The sequence below is a fragment of the Canis aureus genome, unplaced genomic scaffold (assembly GCF_053574225.1).
Source record: "Canis aureus isolate CA01 unplaced genomic scaffold, VMU_Caureus_v.1.0 ptg000124l_RagTag, whole genome shotgun sequence".
In the NCBI taxonomy this organism is placed as follows: domain Eukaryota; kingdom Metazoa; phylum Chordata; class Mammalia; order Carnivora; family Canidae; genus Canis; species Canis aureus.
In genome coordinates, this window is record NW_027554438.1 from 323,481 (window position 1) to 348,861 (window position 25,381).

Here is a 25,381-nt window from a genome sequence, read left to right on the forward strand (position 1 = left end):
TTTTAACAACCTACATCTCCTTTATATACAAACTCATGTGTCTTGGGGTACCCAGGTGGCTGAGTCAGTTAAGCCTCAGGCTCTTGATCTCAGCTCAATTCTTGATCTCAGGGTTGGGAGTTCAAGCCCAGCTCTGGGCTCCAAGCTGGGTACAGAGACTACTAAAAGAAATTTTAAAAATTTACAAAGTCAGGTTTCTATGGGTCTATCTTGTTTGGCTCTATTTTAGAGCTATCGTTGGCCAATGATCCATTATAGAAGATCAACTAAGATGGTAAAAACTTAAAAGTTGTTATATAAAGAGAAGCTGAAGGAAATCAAGCCATTTTGTCTCTAATTCTATGATCTTTATACCATTAATATAACTCTTTGAGTTTTTTTCAATAAGTGTATGTTGTACATAATGTAGTCTCTACACTGGATATATTTTGTTTTATTAGTTATATCTCCAAAAGTTTAAGAACAGAAATACAATATAGTTTTTTTTTTAATTTATTTATGATAGTCACAGAGAGAGAGAGAGGCAGAGACATAGGCAGAGGGAGAAGCAGGATCCATGCACCGGGAGCCTGATGTGGGATTCGATCCCGGGTCTCCAGGATCGCGCCCTGGGCCAAAGGCAGGCGCCAAACCGCTGCGCCACCCAGGGATCCCTAGTTTTCTTTTTAAAAATGGTTACAATTGAGTACATGTGTATGTGGGGAAGGATATCCTTCTCTGAAAGAGCCACTGTATTAATTTTATTTTTGTCGATTTGTAAAGCATCAAGACATCAGAAACACATGCAAAATCTTCAGATTAACAGGTTAACTCAGATTAAGAGAATGCCTCATGTTTGCATTCCTAGGTACCAAATGCTCTGCTCAGTCATAAAAAATGACAATACTTAAACCCCCAGGGTAAATGAATTCATTTGAAATTCTTACAGAGACTTTGTTCACTTTATGTCATGCTGTCTTCACATTCAGAGGAAGATTGAATTTGAAATCAGATGACTTGTAAACAATACTCATTTTAATGCAGTTAGGAGCTGTTTAGGTACATCCTGTAACTTTATCTTTGAAAACAAAGATTTGTAAAGCTGGTAGATGAATTTTCTTGACTTATTTCATTTTAAAAATAAATTTAGTTATTGGTGTTCAATTTGCCAAAATACAGAATAACACTCAGTGCTCATCCCGTCAAGTGCCCCCCTCAGTGCCCATCACCTATTCACCCCCAACCCCCACCCTCCTCCCCTTCCACCACCCCTAGTTTATTTCCCAGAGTTAGGAGTCTTTATGCTCTGTCTCGCTTTCTGATATTTCCTACCCATTTCTTCTCCCTTCCTTTCTATTCCCTTTCACTATTATTTATATTCCCCAAATGAATGAGACCATATAATTCTTGTCCTTCTCCGATTGACTTACTTCACTCAGCATAATACGCTCCAGTTCCATCCACGTTGAAGCAAATAGTGGGTATTTGTCGTTTCTAATGGCTGAGGAATATTCCATTGTATACATAAACCACATCTTCTTTTTCCATTCATCTTTCGATGGACACCGAGGCTCCTTCCACAGTTTGGCCATTGGGACATTGGTGCTAGAAACATGGGGGTGCAGGTGTCCCGGCATTTCATTGCATCTGCATCTTTGGGGTAAATCTCCAACAGTGCAATTGCTGGGTCATAGGGCAGGTCGATTTTTAACTCTTTGAGGAACTTCCACACAGTTTTCCAGAGTGGCTGCACCAGTTCACATTCCCACCAACAGTGCAAGAGGGTTCCCTTTTCTCTGCATCCTCTCCAACACTTGTGGTTTCCTGCCTTGTTAATTTTCCCCATTCTCACTGGTGTGAGGTGGTATCTCATGGTGGTTTGGATTTGTATTTCCCTGAAGGCAAGTGATGCAGAGGATTTTCTCATGTGCGTGTTGGCCATGTCTACATCTTCCTCTGTGAGATTTCTGTTCCGGTCTTGTGCCCAATTCATGATAAGATTGTTTCTTTGGTGTTGAGTTTAATAAATTCTTTATAGATCTTGGAAACTAGCCCTTTATCTGATATGTCATTTGCAAATATCTTCTCCCATTCTGTAGGTTGTCTTTTAGTTTTGTTGACTGTATCCTTTGCTGTGCAAAAGCTTCTAATCTTGATGAAGTCCCAATAGTTCGTTTTTGTTTCTGTTTCCTTTGCCTTCATGGATGTACCTTGCAAAAAGTTACTGTGGCCAAAAAAAAAAAAAAAGAAGAAGTTACTGTGGCCAAGTTCAAAAAGGGTGTTGCCTGTGTTCTCTAGGATTCTGATGGAATCTTGTCTCACATTTAGATCTTTCATCCATTTTGAGTTTATCTTTGTGTATGGTGAAAGAGAGTGGTCTAGTTTCATTCTTCTGCATGTGGATGTCCAATTTTCCAGCACCATTTATTGAAGAGACTGTCTTTCTTCCAGTGGATAGTCTTTCCTACTTTATCGAACATTAGTTGACCATAAAGTTCAGGGTCCACTTCTGGGTTCTCTATTCTGTTCCATTGATCTATGTGTCTGTGTTTGTGCCACTACCACACTGTCTTGATGACCACAGCTTTGTAGTACAACCTGAAATCTGGCATTGTGATGCCCCCAGATATGGTTTTCTTTTTTAAAATTCCCCTGGCTATTCAGGGTCTTTTCTGATTCCACACAAATCTTAAAATAATTTGTTCTAACTCTCTGAAGAAAGTGCATGGTATTTTCATAGGGATTGCATTAAACATGTACATTGCTCTGGGTAACATTGACATTTTCACAATCTTAATTCTGCCAATCCATGAGCATGGAATATTTTTCCATCTCTTTGTGTCTTCCTCAATTTCTTTCAGAAGTGTTCTATAGTTTTAGGGTATAGATCCTTTACCTCTTTGATTAGGTTTATTCCTAGGTATCTGATGCTTTTGGGTGCAATTGTAAATGGGATGGACTCCTTAATTTCTCTTTCTTCAGTCTCATTGTTAGTGTATAGAAATGCCATTGATTTCTGGGCATTGATTTTGTATCCTGCCATGCTGCGAAATTTCTGTATGAGTTCTAGCAATCTTGGGGTGGAGGCTTTTGGGTTTTCTATGTAGAGTATCATGTCATTGGCAAACAGGGAGAGTTTGACTTCTTCTTTGTCAATTTGAATGCCTCTAATGTCTTTTTCCTGTCTGATTGCTGAGGCTAGGACTTCCAATACTATGTTGAATAGCAGTGGTGAGAGTGGACATCCCTGTCTTGTTCCTGATCTTAGGGGAAAGGCTCCCAGTGCTTCCCCATTGAGAGTGATATTTGCCGTGGGCTTTTCCTACATGGCTTTTAGATGATGAGGAATGTTCCCTCTATCCCTACACTCTGAAGAGTTTTGATCAGAAATGGATGCTGTATTTTGTCAAATACTTTTTCTGTATTTAATGAGAGGATCCTACTGTTTTGGTTTTTCTCTTGCTGATACGATGAATCACATTGATTGTTTTAGGAGTGTTGAACCAGCCTTGTGTCCAGGGATAAACCCTACTTGGTCATGGTGAGTAATTTTCTTAATGTACTCCTGTATCCTATTGGCTAGCATCTTGTTGGGAATTTTTGCATCCATGTTCATCAGGGATATTGGTCTATAATTCCCCTGTTTGTTGGGGTCTTTGTCTGGTTTTCGAATGAAGGTGATGCTGGCCTCATAGAACGAGTTTGGAAGTATTCCATCTCTTTCTGTCTTTCCAAACAGCATTAGTAGAATAGGTATGGTTTCTTCTTTAAACGTTTTATAGAATTCCCCTGGGAAGCCATCTGGCCCTGGACTTGTGTGTCTTGGGAGGTTTTTGATGACTGCTTCAATTTCCTTCCTGGTTATTGGCCTGCTCAGGTATTGTATTTCTTCCTGTTCAGTTTTGATAGTTTGTGGCTTTCCAGAAATGCGTCCATTTCTTCTACATTGCCTACTTTATTGGCGTATAGCTGTTCATAATATGTTTTTAAAATCGTTTGTAATTCCTTGGTGTTGGTAGTGATCTCTCCTTTCTCATTCATGATTTTCTTAATTTGAGTCTTCTCTCTCTTCTTTTTAACAAGGCTGGATAATGGCTTATCTATCTTTTTAATTCTTTCAAAAAACCAACTCCTGGTTTTGTTGATCTGTTCCACAGTTCTTCTGGTCTTGATTTCATTGAGTTCTGCTCAAATCTTTATTAACTCTCTTCTTCTGCTGGGTATGGGATCTCTTTTCAGTTTTTTCTCTAGCTCCTTTAGGTGTAAGGTTAGCTTTTGTATTTGAGTTCTTTCCAATTTTTGGATGGATGCTTGTATTGTGATGTATTTCCCCCTCTGGACTGTTTTTGCTGTATCCCAAAGAGTTTGAACGGTTGTATCTTCATTCTCATTAGTTTCCATGAATCTTTTTAATTCTTCCTTAATTTCCTGGTTCACCCTTTCATCGTTTAGCAAGATGATCCTTAACCTCCATGTGTTTGAAGTCCTTCCAAACTTCTTGGTGTGATTTAGTTCTAATTTCAAGGCATTGTGATCTGAGAATATGCAGCGGATGATCCCAATCTTTTGGTATTTGATAAGACCTGATTTGTGACCCAGTATGTGGTCTATTCTGGAGAAAGTTCCATGTGTACTTGAGAAGAATGTGTATTCAGTTGAGTTTGGCTGTAAAGTTCTGTAGATTTCTGTGAAATCCATCTGGTTCAGTGTATCATTTAAAGATCTTGTTTCTCTGGGTATGTTGTGCTAAAAAACCTATCGATTGTAAAAAGCACTAGATTGAAGTCACCAAGTGTAAGTGTATTATTATCTAAGTATGTCTTATCTTTGGTTATTAATTGATTGATATATTTGGCAGCTCCCACATTCGGGTTATATACATTGATGATTGTTAAGTCCTCTTCTTGGATAAATCATTTAATATGATATAGTGTCCCTCTTCATCTCTCACTACAGTCTTTGGGATAAAATTTAGTTTATCTGATATAAGGATGGCTACCCCTGCTTCTCTTGAGGGCCATTTGAATGGTAAATGGTAATCCAACCTTTTATTTTCAGGTTGTAGGTGTCCTTATGTCTAAAATGAGTCTCTTGTAGACAGCAAATAGATGGGTCCTGCTTTTTTATCCAGTCTGAAACCCTGCTCCTTTTGATGAATTAAGACCATTCATGTTCAGAGTTACTATTGAAAGATATGAATTTAGTGTCATCATGATACATATTCAGTCCCTGTTTTTGTGGCTTGTTACATTGGACTTCTTAAACAGGAATTTTAAGAGTCCCCCTTAAAATTTCTTGCAGAGCTGCTTTAGTGTTCACATAGTCTATCAGGTCCTGTGTGTCTTAGAAGATCTTTATCTCTCCTTTTATTCTGAATGAGAGCCTTGCTGGATAAAGTATTCTTGGCTGCATATTCTCATTTAGGACTCTGAATGTATCCTGACAGCCCTTTCTGGCCTGCCATGTCTCTGTGGAGAGGTCTGCTGTTAGTCTAATATTTCTCTCCATTAACGTTAGAGATTTCTTATCTCTTGCTGGTTTAAGGATCTTCTCTCTATCTTTGGAATTTGCAAGCTTAACTATTAAATGTCGAGGTGTTGAACGGTTTTTATTGATATTTAGAGGGGATCTCTCTATTTCCGAGATCTGAATGCCTGTTTTACTTCTCAGATTAGGAAAGTTTGCATCTGTGGTTTGTTCAAGCACATATTCTGGCCCTCTGGCCTTTTCGGCGCCCTCAGGAACCCCAATTACATGTAGATTTTTCTTCCTCATGCTGTCACTTATTTCCCTTAATCTATCCTCATGATCTTTTGTTTGTCTCTTTTTTCCTCAGTTTCCCTCTTTGACATCACCTTTTCTTCTTTGTCACTCACTCCTTCTTCTACCTCGTTCACCCTCGTCGTTAGGAACTCTAGTTTGGATTGCATCTCATTTAATTGATTTTTAATTTATGCCTGATTAGATCTAAATTCTGCAGTCATGAAGTCTCTTGAGTCTTTTATGCTTTTTTCTAGAGCCACCAGTAACTTTATAATAGTGCTTCTGAATTGGATTTCTGACATTGAATTGTAATCCAAATTTTGTAATTCTGTGGGAGAGAGGGCTGTTTCTGATTCTTTCTTTTGAGGTGAGGTTTTCCTTCTTATCATTTTTCTCAGTGCAGAGTGGCCAAAAACAAGTTGAATTGAGAAAAGGAGAAAAATAGAGAAGAGAAACAAGAAAAGAAAAAGAAAAAAAGGAGAAAAAAAGCAAAATAAAGCAGAGAAGAGAAAAAAAGAAAAAAGGGGGGGAGCAAACAGAAATCGAAAGACAAAAAACAAGGGGGAGTATCATCTGATTCTGTATACTGTAGATTCCTCGATTTCCCCTGAAACCTTCCTGTGCTGCTTGGTCAATAATTTGTTTTTCCCCTCTCGGTCTAGCTGTTCTTCTGGGGGAAGGGCCTGCTGTGCTGATTCTCAGGTGTCAGCGCTTGGGGGAGCTGCTCAGCCCCCGGCCTGGTGCAGGGCTCAGTAACATTTGTTTAACCTTTTTATGTGGTGAGGCCACTGTGAGGCTCGGTGGGGGTTGTTTACCCGGAGAGGCCCCTGGAGTAACAACCACAGTGGCGGCGGCCAGCTCTGGAGCCTTGGAGTCAGCTCCCGCAGCAACTCCGGAGCTCTCTGTCTACAGGGGCCTGGAGGCTCCAGGGGCGGGGACACTGATCTTCTCAGCTCGGGGCCACCTGGTGGCAGGAGTGTCCTTGCTGTCCTGGGCCCTCCTGGCCTCTGCCTGTCCCGGGGGGGAAGCCGGATATTGGGCTGTGTCCCCGGCGCCCTGGGCTCCCGGGGCCTGTGCTGTTGGAAATGCGCCCCTGGCTGCGCAGCGCCCTCCGCTCAGAGCCGCCGCAGGAGGCGCTGGAGCTGCTCCCGGGTCTAGCGGTCGGGCGCTGCAGCCCTTTAGGGAGCTCGGCCACGGGGTGTGGGTGCTCTCACCGGGGGGCAGGTGTCTGTTAGTGCCCCTGGGAGCCTGATGGCATCCGCGCCCCTCCTGGGGTCCTGCTCCAACTCCCTGAGAGTGCCTTTCTGTCCGGAAGATTGGTGAAGCCCCTGCTTCTCCAGGCGGGGCTTTCCTGGGGCTTTCTTGTCCTGGGGGCACTCGCCCTGGCCTCAGCCCGGCTCCTCACGGGGCCCCTTCCCCTTGGATGCTTTTTGTTTCTTTATTTCTTTTTTCCCCATCCTCCTACCTTGATACAAGTGTGAACTCTTCTGACTGTAGCATTCCAGCCGTTCTTTCTTTAAATCTCAGGCTGAATTCATAGGTTTTCATAATGATTTGAGGGTTATTTAGGCAATATGGTGGGGACAGGTGACTTGGGGACCCTACTCTTCCGCCATCTTGCTGGGCTCCCTGTGCCAATTTTTAAAAATAATTTTACCTATTTTTTTTAACTTAGGAGACCAACAGCCTATAAACTAAAATAGCCCATGCCCACTTTCTTTAAAAAATAAAATAATGGTTGGAGTTAATCACTCCAAACTATGCACTTCTTCTGACTCATCCTCTTATGATACTCTTTTACCCATATTAAACAAATGAGAAACTTTGCAAAGGGGAGATAGGAAAATATTTTAAAAGCCTTGAGTTAATGGATTTCTGGATTTCAAGGATAATGACATCTCAGTCTCTTAGGATATTTTTTTTTCATTGAAAGCTACTGTAGATAGTTTAATGAGTTAAAAGAAAAAAATAACTATTTTTCATTTATTTAACTCTAGGAGTTGATTGGTTATTTCTTTGACGTTAGGCTTTTGAGATTAAAAAATCACACAAATATTAAGATATTAAATACATAAAAACTTTATACAATTAGACTTAAACTTCAAATCCAAAATATATACTAAAAATGTTGAAGATATATTAAAGGATTCTTAACATGGGGGAAATCACGTAGTAAAATCCTCTCTTTCAAACCTACAGAGTATGACCTGGGATATTTTATTAAATAGCGAGAATCTTTTACTGTTAATCAAATGCATCTTCACAAGTGTAGTGATTTTTTTAAAGCATCTGTTGGTCTTTTTAAGAGATACTTGAATCTGAAAGTAGTTTGCTACATCAGTTTACTGAAAATAAACTACACCAAATGTGCTAGAAATGAATAGACAAGAGCAAGATGTTTGTGACCAAAATGAATTGATGTCAATGATAACTGAAGGTACTAAAAAAAAAGAAAATGTATATGTTGAAACTTGTAGGTTTTCATTTTAATCATTCAGCACCACCTGACTGAAGTGAATAAAGACAGGAAAAAATAATTTACTGTCACTTCAAAGAAATATGATTTTGGTGCAAGGAAAGAAATATGGCTGACACATTAAGAGTAGTTATTATGAAAAACAATATGGTCAAATTGCAGTTTGCCCATAATTCAGCCAACTTCCTTCTTTCATCATAAGATTTGCATTCTTTGAAGTTGTAGCTTCACAGAACGATGAAGTCTTTTCATTATTCATCTTTGTCACTGTCTCAGAGTTAAAAGGCTTGTTGGTGACAAAAAGCCAATTAATCACATGTACAGTGACAACCATGATCGTAATAAAACATTCTTAGAAAACATGCCCTTTCCTTTACATCAAAACCTGTTGAATGTGCTCTTCCATTCCCTGAAGCTGTGAAGATAGATTATTGTTTTTCAGAGAGATATAAAGAGTACAGACCTAATAGTTGCTGTGATGATGATAGAAATGGACCAAAGTCAGGATTTTTATATTCTATTAGTTTTGACGGTAATTCTTTCTGTTACCTATTTCATCATTTGAAAAGGATGAGGTAATTCATTCTGTAGTAATTTATCCATTAAATCACATTCTAAAGTTCTGGATTGTTCCCTATGTGCCTAGAACAAGAAATTCAAATGAAGACAAAATCTGGACAAAGGCTGAATTTATTCATTAGCTAATGTTTGAAACTAATTTTAGTGAAGAGATAGGAACTTAATTATATCATCCTAATCACATTCAACAAAACCTTCAAAAATTCATATGGCACGGTCTAACTGACAAAGTTTTTAAGGGATGTGTCATTCAGTCATGAAAGACAATTGCCTTTTTATTTTATATGGTCAGATTAAGAAATAGGTTTTATTGGTTGTACAGTTCTTTTTTAGTCAAATATAATTTCTACTTAGTGAATTTAGAGTAAATCTTTTATAACTACAGTCATTGACTTTTTGAAATTAAAAGACTTTTAGAATTTTGTTAGTGCAGGGACTCTTTACTTCTTGTATGCCCAAATGCTTTGGCAGTCTGAAGAAGCCCATGGCTCAACTCCTACAACCATTATATTATGATGTAAAAATAACCTTAACTTCTATAGGTAACAAAGTGAGAGGTAGTATTACTACTAATATACATTTGTTGCTTACAACCATAATTGAAGGAAATGTTAAATTTTAGTGAGGTATGAGTGAGAATAAAAAATGTACTATTTTTCTGCCCAAGTTCACAGACTCTGTCAAATCTATTCAGATGCCCGGGGGTGGGGGTGGGGGGGTGGGGGGCAGTGGTCCTTGGACCTCAGATGAATTGTTGGTCTGTATAATTATCCATTGTCCTGATGAGGAAACACGTCTTTAAGACATTTGTGACAATTTGTACAGGCAGGTGGTGAGTGAAGAGCTAGACCCTGATTCTCCAGATGGTTTTCCCCACACTCTCAGAGCATCACATCTACCTCAGCATGAAGTGTTACAGAGTTTTATTTCATTCTATTTTAAACTAGATATTTTCAAAGTTCTAATTTGTAAAAGACAACCATTTTACAGATGGTTGTAGGAGACTTTGGAGAAAGAAAGTTTAGTACAATCACTTTACTTTGTTCCTCAGCACTCATGATGGGAAATCTGAGTAGCTGCGTAGGTTCACAGTGAAGATGAGTAACACAAGCCCTTTTGTAGCACTGACTATTCTTGTTTCTGTTTCTCATGGCTGGGGATTCTCTCTGCATAGGTCACTGTTTTCATTTTTGGGGTGGTCAGGGTTATAAAATGGCTAACACATCCATCATCTTATTCCAGGAGATGGTTGCCATCAAGAACCATTAGTCATATACTTTTGCTGAGATTTTCAACCATAAACTGATGAATATACATTCCTTCTCTTTGCAGAAGCCACAGACACTAAGATTGAACTCCAGAGAGTAGATGTGAATTTATCAGATGGCATGTTTGTCAATGCATTTACTATGCAGGTTGATTAGCAGGGGAAAAAATAGACATCATCTTTTAACATTTTCTGGGTTATATTTGCAATTTACAGCAATTGCTAAAAGTAACAAGTCTTCAAAATTTGAAAAAAAATGAGAGGACAATTTTTAAAGTTAAGGAGTGCTGAGAGAGAACTAGCAGAACTAACAGATGTTGCAGTGACATGATCTGTCAAAAAAGATTGTATTGGATTTTCAGAAAGCAGCACAAATAAAAGTTGAAAGTAAATAGACCTGTTATACTTTTGATTAGTTTGCCCAAATATGTACTTCTATAGAGACAGGGACCATGTAGCTTCCATATATTTAATATTCTCCATCATACCTGGCCAAGAGGAGTTCTATTTGCAGCATGCAGCAAATGCTTAGTGTAATGGAAAACCTTGGAATGCTGAGCTGAAAGAGACCTCAGGAATCATGTAATCCAAGCTCCTTTATACTGGGTGAAAAAGCATCTGTAATTTAGTGTTTGAAGTGCCCTTTGCTCAGAAGATTATTTAAATAGGTATTAAGATTGAATTATTAGGCCAACAAAGAAGATTTCTCACCATTTACTATAAAAAGCATCTGATGAATTTTAGGGATGCTATTTTAAGCTACATTTTTTGGTGTTATCCACTATCCATATATTAAGTTTCAAAACAACTCTAAATTAGATAGTATTACTGTCATTCTCAGACAAGGAAACTAATACAAGAAAAGGCTAATCAAATAACCCAAGGTCAAAAAGGTAGCAATTGGCAGGTCCAGGATTCAAGCTAACAATATCCACTTTGAAAGACCATTATGTTAAAAGGGGGAGAAAGAGGAGGGGAAAAATCAAGGCTGGTAGATGAAGGAATGAATATGAATAAGGGCACATACCGATCATGAGGCAGCTCTAGCAAGTTACACTGGATTCCTATATTCTACACAAAAGAGATATAATATAAGCACGTACATATTTGACTAATATGTCTGCAGTGGGGGTAGGGGGACAAGTGCCTCAGGGGAAATGAGAGGGAAGGAGGATCTTACCAATTTTTTTCTAGTGATTCATAGGTAAGTCTTACATTTATTGTTTTCATTTCATATATGGGTTCCTTTTCCCGTATTATGTGACAGATAATGTAAGGCTATATTTTATTTAGAGGATTTCTATTTCATAAGATGCTGAACTAGGAGAACTTTAGTAAGTTTCTTATAGGAAGTTACATACTTGAAATTCTTAAGACCTATTACATCAGACAAAAAAACAGTTAAAATTGTGTTTAATTTACTTATATTTTTTTGTATTAAATGGAATTTTCTGGATTATGATAGATAAATATTATCTTTAAATGAGCTGTTTATTAAAATAATTTACCAAGTAACATCTCCATTCCCAAACTACACATAATTTATGTAACATCTTTTGAAGGTACTCACGGTCAACTCCACTTGAGTCACTCACAGTAAACACTTTTTGAGTTGGAGACATGTTGATGATGAACAATGTACTTTTTATATTAAGACCAGTTTGCTATTTCTCTTGGGAGGCTGGATTAGAGGAGGAATGATGCCTGTCCTCTACTTGGGAAGAACATATTTTTAATTCCTCTAAACTTCCTATATTGGGATTCATCAATATGAATCATGAAAGAAATTTTGGCTCAAGCGAGGCTAGTGCCAGTGCCAAGATTTTAAAATACATTCTGTGGATCATAGCCAAAAATGTAATCATGTTCAGGATTTAGAAATTAGAACACTAGCTGATAGGTCAGGTGCCAGATCATAAAACACAGTGTGCTTAGAAGAAAGAATATTTTGGACATTTTTGTGATGGCCCAAATATAACTGATAGAGAGATCCAGTCCAAATGAATGGCTGATTAACTTTTCTACTCACTTTAACAAATTTACGAGACCTTTGAAGTTTAGCGTTAATATAATGCTTCATCAGGCTCAGTGAGACAAAAGCTTAATGTTGAGATTTCTCATTTACTGTTGGTTGCTTATATACAGAAGTTCCAAACAATTTTCTTCCTTATGGAACCTAGATTTTGGTCATGAATTTGGGGGGGGGGGGGGTCAAGTATTTCAGAGGAACTGGACACCTCCAAAGTTCCAGGCTGGAGATCCCTTTGCCCTTGGCTGGTTTGATTATCCTCATTATTCTCATGTGACTCTGTTCTAGCCAATGAGCTGTGAAGAGGTTTCTGTTAAATATCTTTTGGGAAAGGAAAATAAGTAGTATATATTATATTGAAGATAACTACTTCTTCCTGACCATGGAAGCTATTCTATGAAGATGAGGTGCTTGACATTGGTATAGCCATCTTGTCACCATGAAGTAACAAACTTGTAAAAAACCAAGACAGTGAGGTGTCAGAGCTTAAATATGACCCTTGGTGAACTATTTCTGTGCTAAGTTTAATACGCTAAAATAGCCCTATCTCCTCACTCCTTGATATGTGAGATAAATTTGCATTATTAATGTCAACCTTCAGAGTTAACGTGGTTAATATCATTGCAACTGGAAACATTCTAACTGAAACATTCCACTGAAACATTCATCACCTGCTACTCTGGGGCTCCTGAGAGTTATAGCATAAGAAGTTCTCTAGTTACAGGTACATTTTTTATTCTGTCCCAGAATTCATGCTGCTTTTCCTACCTAGTTTTGGCCTCCTAGACTAAAACATAAAGGTCCGCTTTATTGCTCTTCATAGATCATTTCCTACTTCACTCCAGTTCCTCAAGCTTAGATAATGTAATTAATTCATTCATAGAATTATTTACTGGATACACATTCAATAGCAAGCTCTGAACTAAATAAGATGATGGGGATAAAAATGAAAAAGATGCCACTTCTATTATGAAGGACTCACTCTACTGTAGACACAAATGATTAGTCCATCTTATGAACAATCTGTCCTAGAGGGATACACTGAACATTTGTAAGTACTAAGTGTATAGAGAACAGGAACTTCAGATTGGGTGGGGGGGAATTCTGGAAAAGCCTTCTTGCCAATAGCACCCAAGACAAAAGCCCATGGGAGCACATTATTAATATAGATCAAGCATTGAGTATCTTCTTTCTTTCTGCCTCATCTTTAGATTGTCCCAGAATCAAATGTGCTTCCAAACTGAAGGCCATCAATAACAATACAAACCACTATTTTAAAGATTTTATTTATTTATTTATTTATTTATTTATTTATTTATTTATTTATGTATGTTTTAGAGAGAGCACATGAGAGCGAGATTGGGTTTGGGAGAAGAGAGGAAGGACAAGCAGGTTTGGCATTGAGTGCTTAGCTTGACTTGGGGCTCGATATCAGGACCCCAAGATCGTGACCTGAGCTGAAATTAAGACTTAGATGCTCACTGGGTGTTATGCTATATGTTGGCAAATTGCACTCCAGTAAAAAAAAAAAAAAAAAAAAAGAGTTGGATGCTCAGCTGACTGAGCCTCCGAGGCACCCCCAATACAAACCACTCTCTCTCCCTTTTTAAAAGTTATTTATTTATTTATTTATTTATTTGAGAGACAAAGAGAGAGACAGAGACACAAGCAGGAGGAATGCCAGGCAGAGGGAGAGAGAACAGCAGGCTCCCCATGGAGCAGGGAGCCCAATGAAGAACTTGATCCCAGGACCCTGGGATCATCATCTGAGCCAAAGACAGAGGCTTAAGTGACTGAGCCACTCAGGCACCCGAGTACAAACACTCTTACTCAAAAAAGAAATCTAGCTATTGCACTTGGGGATGTTATACTTGTCCAATTGTTCAGTGTGAGTGTAAATGGAGCTTCTTTCTCCAAACAGGCTTATGTAGGCTTTATGGAATCTGGTTGATAGAATTAGATTAGAAGGTATGGATAAAGGAATAGGCGAGACTTCTGACCACTCTAGTAAGGGGAAATAATATTATAATATAATGATTAACTACCTTCCCCAGTTTTTAAGTACTGAGAACACTGCTTACTTTAGAAATTTATTTTGCTTTTGGAGTCATCTCATGTAAGCACTGTACATGTAACTGTTCAGGATTATCGTAAGGAATGATGGTTTATCTCTCTCAGTCTAGTAAAAGAGCGATGAAATGTATTTATCTATTTTGAAACATCTATGCCACTTGTACAAATATTTGCTGATGTCCAAATGTATCACTTTTTTCTAAAACTTACCATAGTTATATTTCTGAAATTAGAACTATCACATCAAGGTGAGAATTCTTGCACTGAACTATAGGTACAAATTTCCATGACCCACAAATGATCTTCCAACACCAGCTCATCAAGAATAAGCTCAAGAGCTCTGCCCGCACCCCCGCGCCCTCGCTCGCCGGGCCTCCCTGAGCCGGGCCGCGCCGCCGCAGCCGCGCAGCCCACCGCCGCCCTCCGCAGCCACGGCCACCGGGTTTGTGTCCTCGTCCTCCTACCGCAGGATGTGCGGCGGCCGGCCCGGGAGCCGCCGAGCTCCGCGCGGAGCTACGCGGCCGCGTCCCCCCGCACCTACAGCCTGGGCGGCGCGCCGCGCCCCGGCACCAGCCGCAGCCTCTAGGCCTCGTCCCGCGGCGCGTCCGCCACGCGCTCCTCCGCGCTGGCCTGCGGAGCAGTGTGCCTGGCGTGCGTCTGCTGCAGGACTCGGCGCGCTTCTCGCTGGCCGCCGCCATCAACACCGAGTTCAAGCCCACGCGCACCACGAGAAGCTGCAGCTGCAGGAGCTGAATGACTGCTTCGCCAACTGCATCGACAAGGTGCGCTTCCTGGAGCAGCAGAACAGGATCCTGCTGGCCGAGCTCGAGCAGCTCCGGGGCCAGGGCAAGTCGCGCCTGGGGGACGTCTACGAGGAGGAGCTGCGGGAGCTGCGCCGGCGGGTGGACCAGCTCACCAACCACAAGGCCTGCGTCGAGGTGGAGCGCCACGACCCGGTCGAGGACATCATGCGGCTCCGGGAGAAGTTGCAAGAGGAGATGCTTCAGAGAGAGGAAGCCGAGAGCACCCTGCAGTCTTCCCGACAGGCTGGTGCCAACGCTTCTTTGGCGCGTCTTGACCTTGAGCGGAAAGTGGAATCCTTGCAAGAAGAGATTGCCTTTTTGAAGAAACTACATGATGAGGAAATCCAGGAGCTGCAGGCCCAGATTCAGGACCAGCACGTCCAAATCGATATGGATGTTTCCAAGCCTGACCTCACGGCTGCCCTACGTGATGTACGCCAGCAATATGACAGCGTGGCTGCCAAGAACCTTCAGGAGGGCGCGGAATGGTACAGGCCCGAGGTTGCCGACCTCTCTGAGCCTGCGAGCCGGAACAACGATGCCCTGCACCAGGCGAAGCAGGAGTCAACTGAGTACCGGAGCCAGGTGCAGTCCCTCACCTGCGAAGTGGATGCACTCAAAGGGACTAATGAGTCTCTGGAACGCCAGATGCGTGAAATGGAAGAGAACTTGGCCGCCGAAGCTGCTAACCACCAAGACACTATTGGCCGCCTCCAGGATGAGATTCAGAACATGAAGGAAGAAATGGCTCCTCACCTTCGGGAGTACCAGGACCTGCCGAATGTTAAGATGCTCTCCACATTGAGATTGCCACGTACAGGAAGCTGCTGGAAGGCGAGGAGAGCAGGATTGCTCTGCCTCTTCCAAACTTTTCTTCCCTGAACCTGAGGGAAACCAACCTGGATTCACTCCCTCTGGTTGACATTCACTCAAAGAGAACGCTTCTGATTAAGAGGTTGAGACTAGGGATGGACAGGTTATCAACGAAACTTGTCAGCATCATGATGACCTTGAGTGAAGCTTGCACAGATTCGGTGCAGCAATTATTACCCGCTAGAATTTCAAAAAAAAAAAATCCATATCTTAAAGGAACAGCTTTCAAGTGCCTCTCTGCAGTTTTTCAGGAGCGCGAGATAGATTTGGAATTAGGAGTAACTTCTAGTTCTTAAGAACCAACACTCTTAAAAGATTTAGGAGAAAGTTTACAACATAATCTAGTTTACAAAGAAAACTTTTGCTAGAATACTTTTTAAGAAGTATTTTTGAAAACCATTAAAACTGCTTTTTTCCAACAAGTATCTGACCCACTTGTTTCTGCTTCAATAAATCTTTGGAAAACAAAACAAAACAAAAAAAGAATAAGCTCAAGAAATGAGTGGTATAAGTTTTTTAATTTCAAAAGTGGTAATATTGTAATGCAAACTCACAAAGGAGCTAAGAGAAAATTCTTTTTTCAAAAATCAATTTCTTTAGCATATATAATTTGGAAAGAAAAAAAGCTTTATACTATGGTTATCAATATGCTCCATCAGGAATTCCCACTCAAAGTTCATATAAGTATTAAGTTTAGCTTCATTGCTAATTAGATCAGTGAATTTGGGAATGTTTTGAGAAATGCTTATCAGAGCTTTTAAACACTCATATATTTTAGAGTAGATGAAATGTTAATAATGAGAATTTTTCATTATTTGTTTCTTTACGTTGTAAGTTGACAAAATACAGATGAAGAGGTTAAGAACTGTATTTAGTGAAGTCTTCATGAATGTTATTTTAAAAAGCATGGCCACTATCAAACCACAGGCATTCTTGCATTCAACTAAAGTAGAACATTTCATCAGTAGCAGCCTTTTATGTATAGTTGAGTAACCCAGGAAGGCTAAGGAAACGATTTTTTTTTCAGCCTACAATGGTTATTTATTTTATAAAAAAGTTTTTTGAAACGTGTCTTAATGGCATAAAACTATTGTTAAGTATGGGGTTCCAGAAATTCTATATTTTCCATGATTTTAAAGACATTTCTAAGACTGAAGTTTTCCAGCACAGTCCATCCTTTAATACTTTCTCTCTGGTGATTTTAAAAAGGGAAGCCATTACTTGGGGACCTTCCATGAGAATCATTACGTAAGATGAATAAAAACACATTTAAAATGTTCTTTACCTCAAATCCTAACCAATATAAACTAATAAAGATAGACTACAAAAGACCAGAGGGAGTTTATTTTTTAAGTTTAATTATTTTTTAATTTTTTAAAGATTTATTTATTTATTTTTAGAGAAAGAGGGAGAGAGCAGGGAGAGGAATAGAGGGTGAGGGAAAGAGAGAATTCCAAGAGGACTCCCCTCTGAGCAGAGCCCAATATGGGACTCAATCTCACCACCCTGAAATTATGACCTGAGCTGAAATCAGAAGACAGACGCTTAACTGAGTGAGCCACCCAGATGCCCCCAAAGGGAGTTTTTCATAAGGATCAAGTAATAACTCCTTGCAACTTGGAAGCACTGGTATATTTGTTTGATCTGAGAGGTTTTGTTCTGCATTGTGACCTAAGCATATTGTTGGATTTTTACCAACTTTAGAAACATTGTAATAGGTCCCTAGAATTTAAATATTGCTTTGTGTTCTTCCTGGAAAGAAAAGATTCTTGAGAAAGGCTTGATAGTTGAAGGATGCATGCTTACTAAGTAGAAGACAAAGAAAAAGAAGAGTAAATGATCAACAGAAGTACTGCTGAAAGATAAATAACAAGGTAGAACTTAGAACATTAAAACTGGGAAAAATTAAGTAGGAAAGCCTTAGTGATAAACACCCTAATATAAGAATGGGAAAAAATAAAACAAGACATAATCAGAGAGAGAGAGACAAATCATAAAAGACTCTTAATCATAGGAAACAAATGGAGGGTCCCTAGAGGAGGGGGGGGAGGGTAACTGAGTGATGGACATGAAGTAGGGCATGTGATGTAATGAGAACTGGGTGTTATATAAGACTGATGAATCACTGATCTCTACATCTGAAACCAATAATACATTATATGTTAATTAGTTGAATTTAAATAAAATTTTAAAAATACACCTTCTGGAATAAATAAAATGAAAAAGGAAAAGAATGGGAATATAAATAAAATTTATATCCACAGCTCAAACCCAGTAACTCAGTTGAGAAATAAGGAGTACTAGAATAAATGGAATTCACCTAAATCTTAACAGAATAATATAGGCCTCAGAGAGACACTGTGGAGCAGGTAGGTATAAAAGCATAATTGATTCTCCTCATGAGACTCTCTTCTGAGCATTCTCAACTGCCATATTTGTGAATGAGAAGAGCTTCCTAAATGTGTGGACTTGGCCCCGCTCTCCAGTATGTGTATTGGCATGGTTTATGAGATTACATAAACTTATGAGAATATACAATATGAAAATGCATCACTATTTCCATGCTACCCATCCTAAGAGATCTTGGTATGACGTCAACAATGTCTTCAGTCAAATTAGTATCTGTTGAGTGTTAATTATTTACTAAGCATTTCACTAGGCCCTAGGGGTTTGGTGATGAGCCAAAATAGACAGGAGTCTTGCCTTCCTAGACTTCACAAGTGAATGGGAGGAGCCAAGAGTAAAATTATCACTGAAATCTATCATTTAAAATCATAGTGTGCATGATAAAGGAAGAGTACAAGGAACAAAGGAAAGGGTTCTGATCAAAGTTTCAGGTCTGGGACCTCATTGAGAATGCATGAGTTGAAAAAAAATTTTTAAAAAAGAAGAATATAAGTTTAACTAGGTGAATGTTTGCAAGAATGTTCCAAGACAGAGGTATCAGCATGCTCAAAATCCCTGGGTGACGGGCACTGAGGGGGGCACTTGACGGGATGAGCACTGGGTGTTATTCTGTATGTTGGTAAATTGAACACCAATAAAAATAAATTTATTATAAAAAATAAAGTATAAAATAGGAAGTATAAAAAAATAAGGCCTTTGATAAAGCAGATATTTTGAGAATGTGAAAGTAGACCAGCATGCTTGTATTCAGAGAGCTTGCATTAAGAGCAGCATGGTGAAAGATCGTGTGTCCTTTTGTCAGCAAAGAAGCAGTAACTGGTAAAAACTGATGGGATTGAACACAAGGGGCCTCCAGCTAAGGAAGACCAAAGGGTCTCTATGAGTAGGCTCTCCCTGGAGGGTCCTAGAAGAGTAGATCTAGGAAGACAAAAGCTGTCCTCTTTTCTAACTTATGGACATACCCATTTAGCAGAGAGCCACTGCAGATATGTAGTTCTCACAAGCTGCCCATACAGAAAATCCATTCTAACTTTATTCCAGGGAGAACCTTCTGGCACAAACAGACTAGAATAATAAAATAAGGCCTTTGATTCTTCAAACACAATATTTTGGGGTGAATATGATAAAATAAATCTGGATTTGGCAGGGTCTGAGCATGGCTATTTTACTCTGAGATTAGAGTACCGTGAGCATTTCCCTCCTTCCCCAACTGGTATGCCATCGGCAGTTGCAAGAGACTGGACTGAATGAAGGACAAACCAGACCCTAAACCAAACACAAAAAGAGATGCATCAGTGAGATTTGAGGAGGAAAAAAGTGCCATATGGAACAAAACAAAAATAAAAAATGAACACAATGGGAATCATCAGAGGAGAGAGAAGACCCAAGGCCGGGGGATTTCCCCTTTAGATAACAGAAAGGGTTTTCCCAAGACTCACAACCACTGCTTCTCAAGGTGTGGTCCTTGAACCAGCAGCAACTGCATCCCTGGGGAACTTGTCAGTTCCATGAAGTCTCAGACCCTATCCCAATCTTATTAAATCAGAAACCCTGGGGGTTGTACCCAGCAATCTGATGCATGCAATAGCTTGAGAACCACTGTTCTAGATATAAAGTCTTACTACCCTTGAAGACCAATAATAGGTTGAAACTGTAACACATTACCATCTGCTGTGGATTCTGTGTTGGGTGGAATAATAATGCAAATCTAAAATAAAAGTCATTTATTTCTGGATTCCATTTGCCTGGCTAACCAGTTGTCAGGAAAAACATTAACTTATACATCATGCCTCTTTTTCATGACAAGTTCTGAGTTTCAAAATGTATCTGCTTATTTGGCATATTTAGCACATATTTTATGTTAGATTTATAAGCATCACATGAGAGGCAAAATAATAATATGTAATAGGTGAATTACTGTTCCTCTGAAAATATTTTTGTTTGGTAATTCCATTTGGCACAGAAAGGATTCTACTTGAATTTAAAAGGCAATCAGATAACTATGAGGAAGGTTAAATAATTGAATGAAATTATTAGAAAATTCTAAAGTGTACTCCTATTATTAATATTTCAGAATTTACTTGCACAAAGTCTGTCTGCCTATATCATTCTGATAAGTAATGGATCATGAACACACATGTGCAGATTCCTGGAGCTAAATCTCCTACTTCAAAGAAGACTCGGTGACCTTTTCTAAATGGTTTAGTGGCTCTATACCAGGATAGCAGGAGATCAGAACTTAAATCCAACAGGATATTATTGATATTAGAGTGAAGAAAAAAATAGAAAGGTTCATTCAGAAATCTGGGACTTGATCTACTCTCTTCCTTGGGTAAAATATAACTTTGATGAAATTTTTTTTTAACTTTGATGAAATTTATATCTATTAATCACTAAGAAGCAAGACTTGCTACCAATTAGTCAGACAAATCTCATGCAAATCTCACTGAACGACAGTACCAATCCAAATCCTTCCAGTGTGGTTTCAGGATTTCCAAGTCACATGACCTGGGTTTCCATATCACAGTTTCCTACTTATATCACCTTAAGAAATTACTTAACGTCTCAGTCTTTTTCCTCTCTTATCTTCAAAATGGGTAAAGCATCACTACCTACCATGTAAGACTTTTGTGAATATGAAGTGACATAATACATGTGAAGTGTCCACCACTGAGTTCATTAAATGCTTTTATTATCATTGCAGTAATAACAAATTTAATATTTTATTTTGGAAATGAAACTCATGCAATTACATAGTGTTAAATTAGTCCTTGGCAACCCAACCGGTAAGGGACTTATCTAAGCAGTACTACCTAAATACCTTTGACATGTGATTCATAGCTCATTTTCAAGTTTAACACATCGATTTGGTACAAGGACTATCATGGATTTGCATGGTAATATTATATGAGATGGATTTAGGCAAGCCATTGGGGATAATCCAAGCAAGTTACCAGCAGCTGATAGATGATTTCTGCACATGAAGCTGTGTTTGCTCTGGTCTTCCTGCCTTCTGGTAGCAGAAAAATATCATATTAACTTTATCCTTCTGGTGTCCACCTGGCCCTCCACTCCTAGAGCTTGAGTTCCAGTGATGACGCCCTTTGATCTTTCCACTTTTAATGTCCATCTGCTGCGTGACTTTCCCTTCCAGCCTGAAGCACAGATCTATGAGAAAGAACAACTCCTTGTTTAACATGAAAAACTGATTATTTCTACTAAATAATGTTTAAAAATAGACATGGTCTAATACTTTCAATAGATCTGGAGTAGATTCACTAAAACTTCAAAAATCTATTTGTTCTCTTGCCGATGCTTGACCCATCAAGAAAAATGAAGCAGTATACTCCTCCATTTGTCACTGCCTATGCTTTTAAAATAAAAATAAATTTAGAATGCCACAATTAATCCCCAGGTCTCAATATTTTTTTAAACAGGGGAAAAAGAGATGACTTGTGGATTTGGAATAAGAGCGGTTATGTAAAAATAGAGTTAGAAGGAAAACTGAAAATATGTGAATGACCAGATAAAAGAGTAATGAGAAAAAGTGTTTCTGATGGCTCTCCTTCTCAATTCAGCCAAAGGGGAAAAGCAGTTTGTGGTGGTAAATATTGCAGGCAGGATAGCAGCGTGTGTAGCTACGCACATCGGGCATGCAGGGGTCCAAGTGGAATTTGCCATCACTCCAAGAAACCGTCAGATGTTGTCTTTTTAAATGGAGAATGGTGTGAGGACTAGTGGAATTTGGTGTTAGATGTCAAGCGTACAACATGTTCATTTAACTCAGGGTTGCAGTCAGAGTCACTGCTTGACATCTTTTTGAGTTAATTTTACTCAATAAAAATGTTTCATGAAGATGAGACAAAAACCAATTTCTTGCTCTCCCTTCAGAATCCTTGCAGGGAACAATTGGGGGGAAAAAAGGCTGTTTCTAGTATACACTGCTGAAAAACTTATTTAACTTTAGTTACAGAGAGAGCAATGCTTTTTTGATTTGAAAGCAATAAAAAGAGTATCAGAAAGAGTATTGATCACAGATTTATTTTTACTTTTTATTTTTTTCTTAGTTATTTTTAAAGCAGACGCCCAAGAACCAATTTATTTTTGACACAAACACAGGCCATTCTTGGCAACAGTTAGTGTCTTCTGGCTTTTTTAATCCCATTTTGGGTAACTGCTGTCCCCCCTCCTCTCAAATTTCATGGCACCTACCTTTAATTCCGTTCTCAGAGACTTCTACTGTTAGATATACTTAGTTTTATAACCTTGAATCCCTGCAGGGAGAAAATATAGTACCAAAAACAACTACAATAATGAACATTTGTTGTCATTGTAGGAAGCTCGGTAACTGTGTGTTAGCAACTTGAAAATATCTCTTTAATTTTTTCTCCTTCATACATTAAATCAGAGTCCTGCTTATTGGATGCTTGTGGGGTCACTTGCTCTTGGTTTTCAAGAAAATCAGGAATGAACAAAAAAATCTCTGATAGCTGAGAATTTGATTAAGATTATTGACAGCTCTCCGTGTGGCATGAGTAGGACTGTGCATACTCGCATCTGAACTCCCAGAAGCTATGTGCCATATATGCCAAGTTCCCTTGCCTTTCTCAGACTTTTTTTTTCACTAGGCTGAAGGGACATCTCTATGAGTCTTCTTGTGTGGTCTTGTGGTTTGATAGTGACATGGACACTGTGCTTTCTCTCTGAAGACTGTCAGCCCTTTTAACATTGAACTACATGTCTGTGGTTCTGCTAAGGATTACATTGGTCACCTTTTCCCCCCTAAAAACAGAAATTGATTCTTAACCACAGTGGTGTGTATGTGTGTATGTGTGTGTGCCTGTATATGTGTGCTTAAGGGATATTTAGAAATGTGTAAACTCTGGAAAAAGTTTTCTATCCTGTCAATACCATTTATCTTCATTTCTATTCTGATTATTTCTTCTTTAAAAAATAACCTTATTGGGCATTTCCTCTAACTTAAGAAAGTGATTTGTGTCCATTATTAAAAATCTGACATTTACACGCACACAGAAAACCTCAATTACTGCAATTAAATTTTAATGTTAATTACTAATTACTAATGCTAAATTTTAAATTACTCAGATATTTTATTTAAGGAGGTATGTATATGTATTTATATATTCTTATATGTCACTAATACTGCCCTTCAAAATTATTTCATGTGTAAATTCATCATGTTATACTGATATATTAATGCAATATTTTATCAAAGTTATACATGTACATGGTTTTAAAAAGCTATTTCCAATGCTTGTAAAAAAAGAAAAAAACATGAATTTATGCTATTCTTGATTTTCTAGTAAATATCATTTACTGACTTCCTACAGTGGAAAGATAGATACAATCAGCTACACACACACACACACACACACACACCCCTATCTACTCTATCCAAACTTTAAATATAATTACATTATAATTTTTGGTGGCTCTCTTAAGACTATGTAAATATTTTCACTGTTTGGGATGCCAAACAGGGTTGGCATCTGTGATTGAGCATCTGCCTTTGTCTCAGAGAGTGATTCCAAGGGTGCCAGAAACGTGTCTCACATCAGGCTCCCTGCATAGAGTCTGCTTCTCCCTCTGCCTCTGTCTCTGCCTCTATCTGTGTTTCTTGTGAATTAATAAATAAAATATTTAAAACATATTTTCACCATTGTATAATGCAGAATATTATGTTAACATTTCCTATCTTGTTCAATTTCTTGTTGTTATATCCATTGTAGATAAGGGTAATAATAATCACTTCCTTTCTCACTTACTTAGTTTCTATGTTTTTATCACTAATTTATCACCAAAAATGTTATAATTATAATCTTCTTTTTACTGAGGGAAGTGAATGTTAATCTCGATAAAATTGAGGTTCAAGTAAAACTTTTATGAGGTCTGTGGCTGAGTTCCTGGGCCTCGCAGTAGTACATCAAGGTACTGGCAGTATCCTCTAGTATTTGGGTTATCCATTCATCTTTAGTCTTTGTCCGTGGAGATCTGCTACACTATCATTCCTCATTCCTCTCTGCATGACCTCTTCAGGTCCAATGAATCATTTACTCTGCCACTTTTATTCTGAGGCACTGAGAGTCATTCTTCTGCTTTGATCCACACTGGGACCCTCAAAAAGTTGTGAAAGGCTGTCCATTCTTTTATTTTTCTGGACATGTTTTGCATCTAGAACCTATCTAGGGTCACTTATTGAAGTGATCACATGGTTGTTCTTCTTTATCCTATTAAGGTGGTGAAATTCAATGATTAATATTTATTTTTATGATTAATATTTAAATTCAAAGCCAATCTTGAATTCCTAGGATAAGCCCTACTTGGAAATATTGTATTTTTGATTTACTAATTTGATTTACTAATATTTTGCTAAGAATGTTTGCATCTGTATTCATGAAGTACATTGGTCTGTAATTCTATTATTTGGAATATATTTATCTGATTTGGCCTGTACTTCTATTATTTGTAATATACTTATCTGATTTGGCATCTTAAGGTTTAAGTATAAGTCAGTTGAAAAATATACTCTCTTCTATTTCTTGAAGAGCACATTCAAGATTGGTAGGGTTCCTTTCACGTACAGTTGATTGAATTCACCAGTGAAATCATTTAGACTTGAAATTTTGGGGGGAGAAAAACCTAAATAACAAATTTAATATTTTTTTGCAATATATGAGACTCTTCCTATTTTCTATTTCTTCCGTATTGATTTTGTTCATTTGCATCTTTCATACGATTTTTCCATTTTGGGTATGTTGCAAAATTCATTACTCTAAAGTTGTTCATAATATTCCCTTACCTTTTTTAATGATTAATAAGATCCCTTACTTATTCTGGATATTAGTAATATTTTTATTTTGAAATTTAACAGTTACATTATTTTTCAAAGAACAAACTTTGATTTATTGATTTTCTCTGTCTATTTTTTTTGTTTTATTGATAGCTGCCTTCAATGTTATTTTCTTTTTTGCACTTATTTTTGGGTTTAAATTGCCAGAGTTTTATTTGTCTTTTACTTCTTAAGATAGAAATACATACAATTATTTTACACTGTCATTCTTTCAACATAACCATTTGAAATTACAACTTTTTAAAAATATTGCTTTAGGGGA

The 25,381-nt window shown here is 38.3% G+C and overlaps 1 pseudogene; it reads left to right on the forward strand.

Annotated features, from left to right (window-relative positions):
• LOC144309593 (vimentin-like) overlaps nt 1–16,264 on the forward strand; it is a 110,534-nt pseudogene extending 94,270 nt beyond the window's left edge.
• Nucleotides 16,265–25,381: the final 9,117 nt, after the last annotated feature.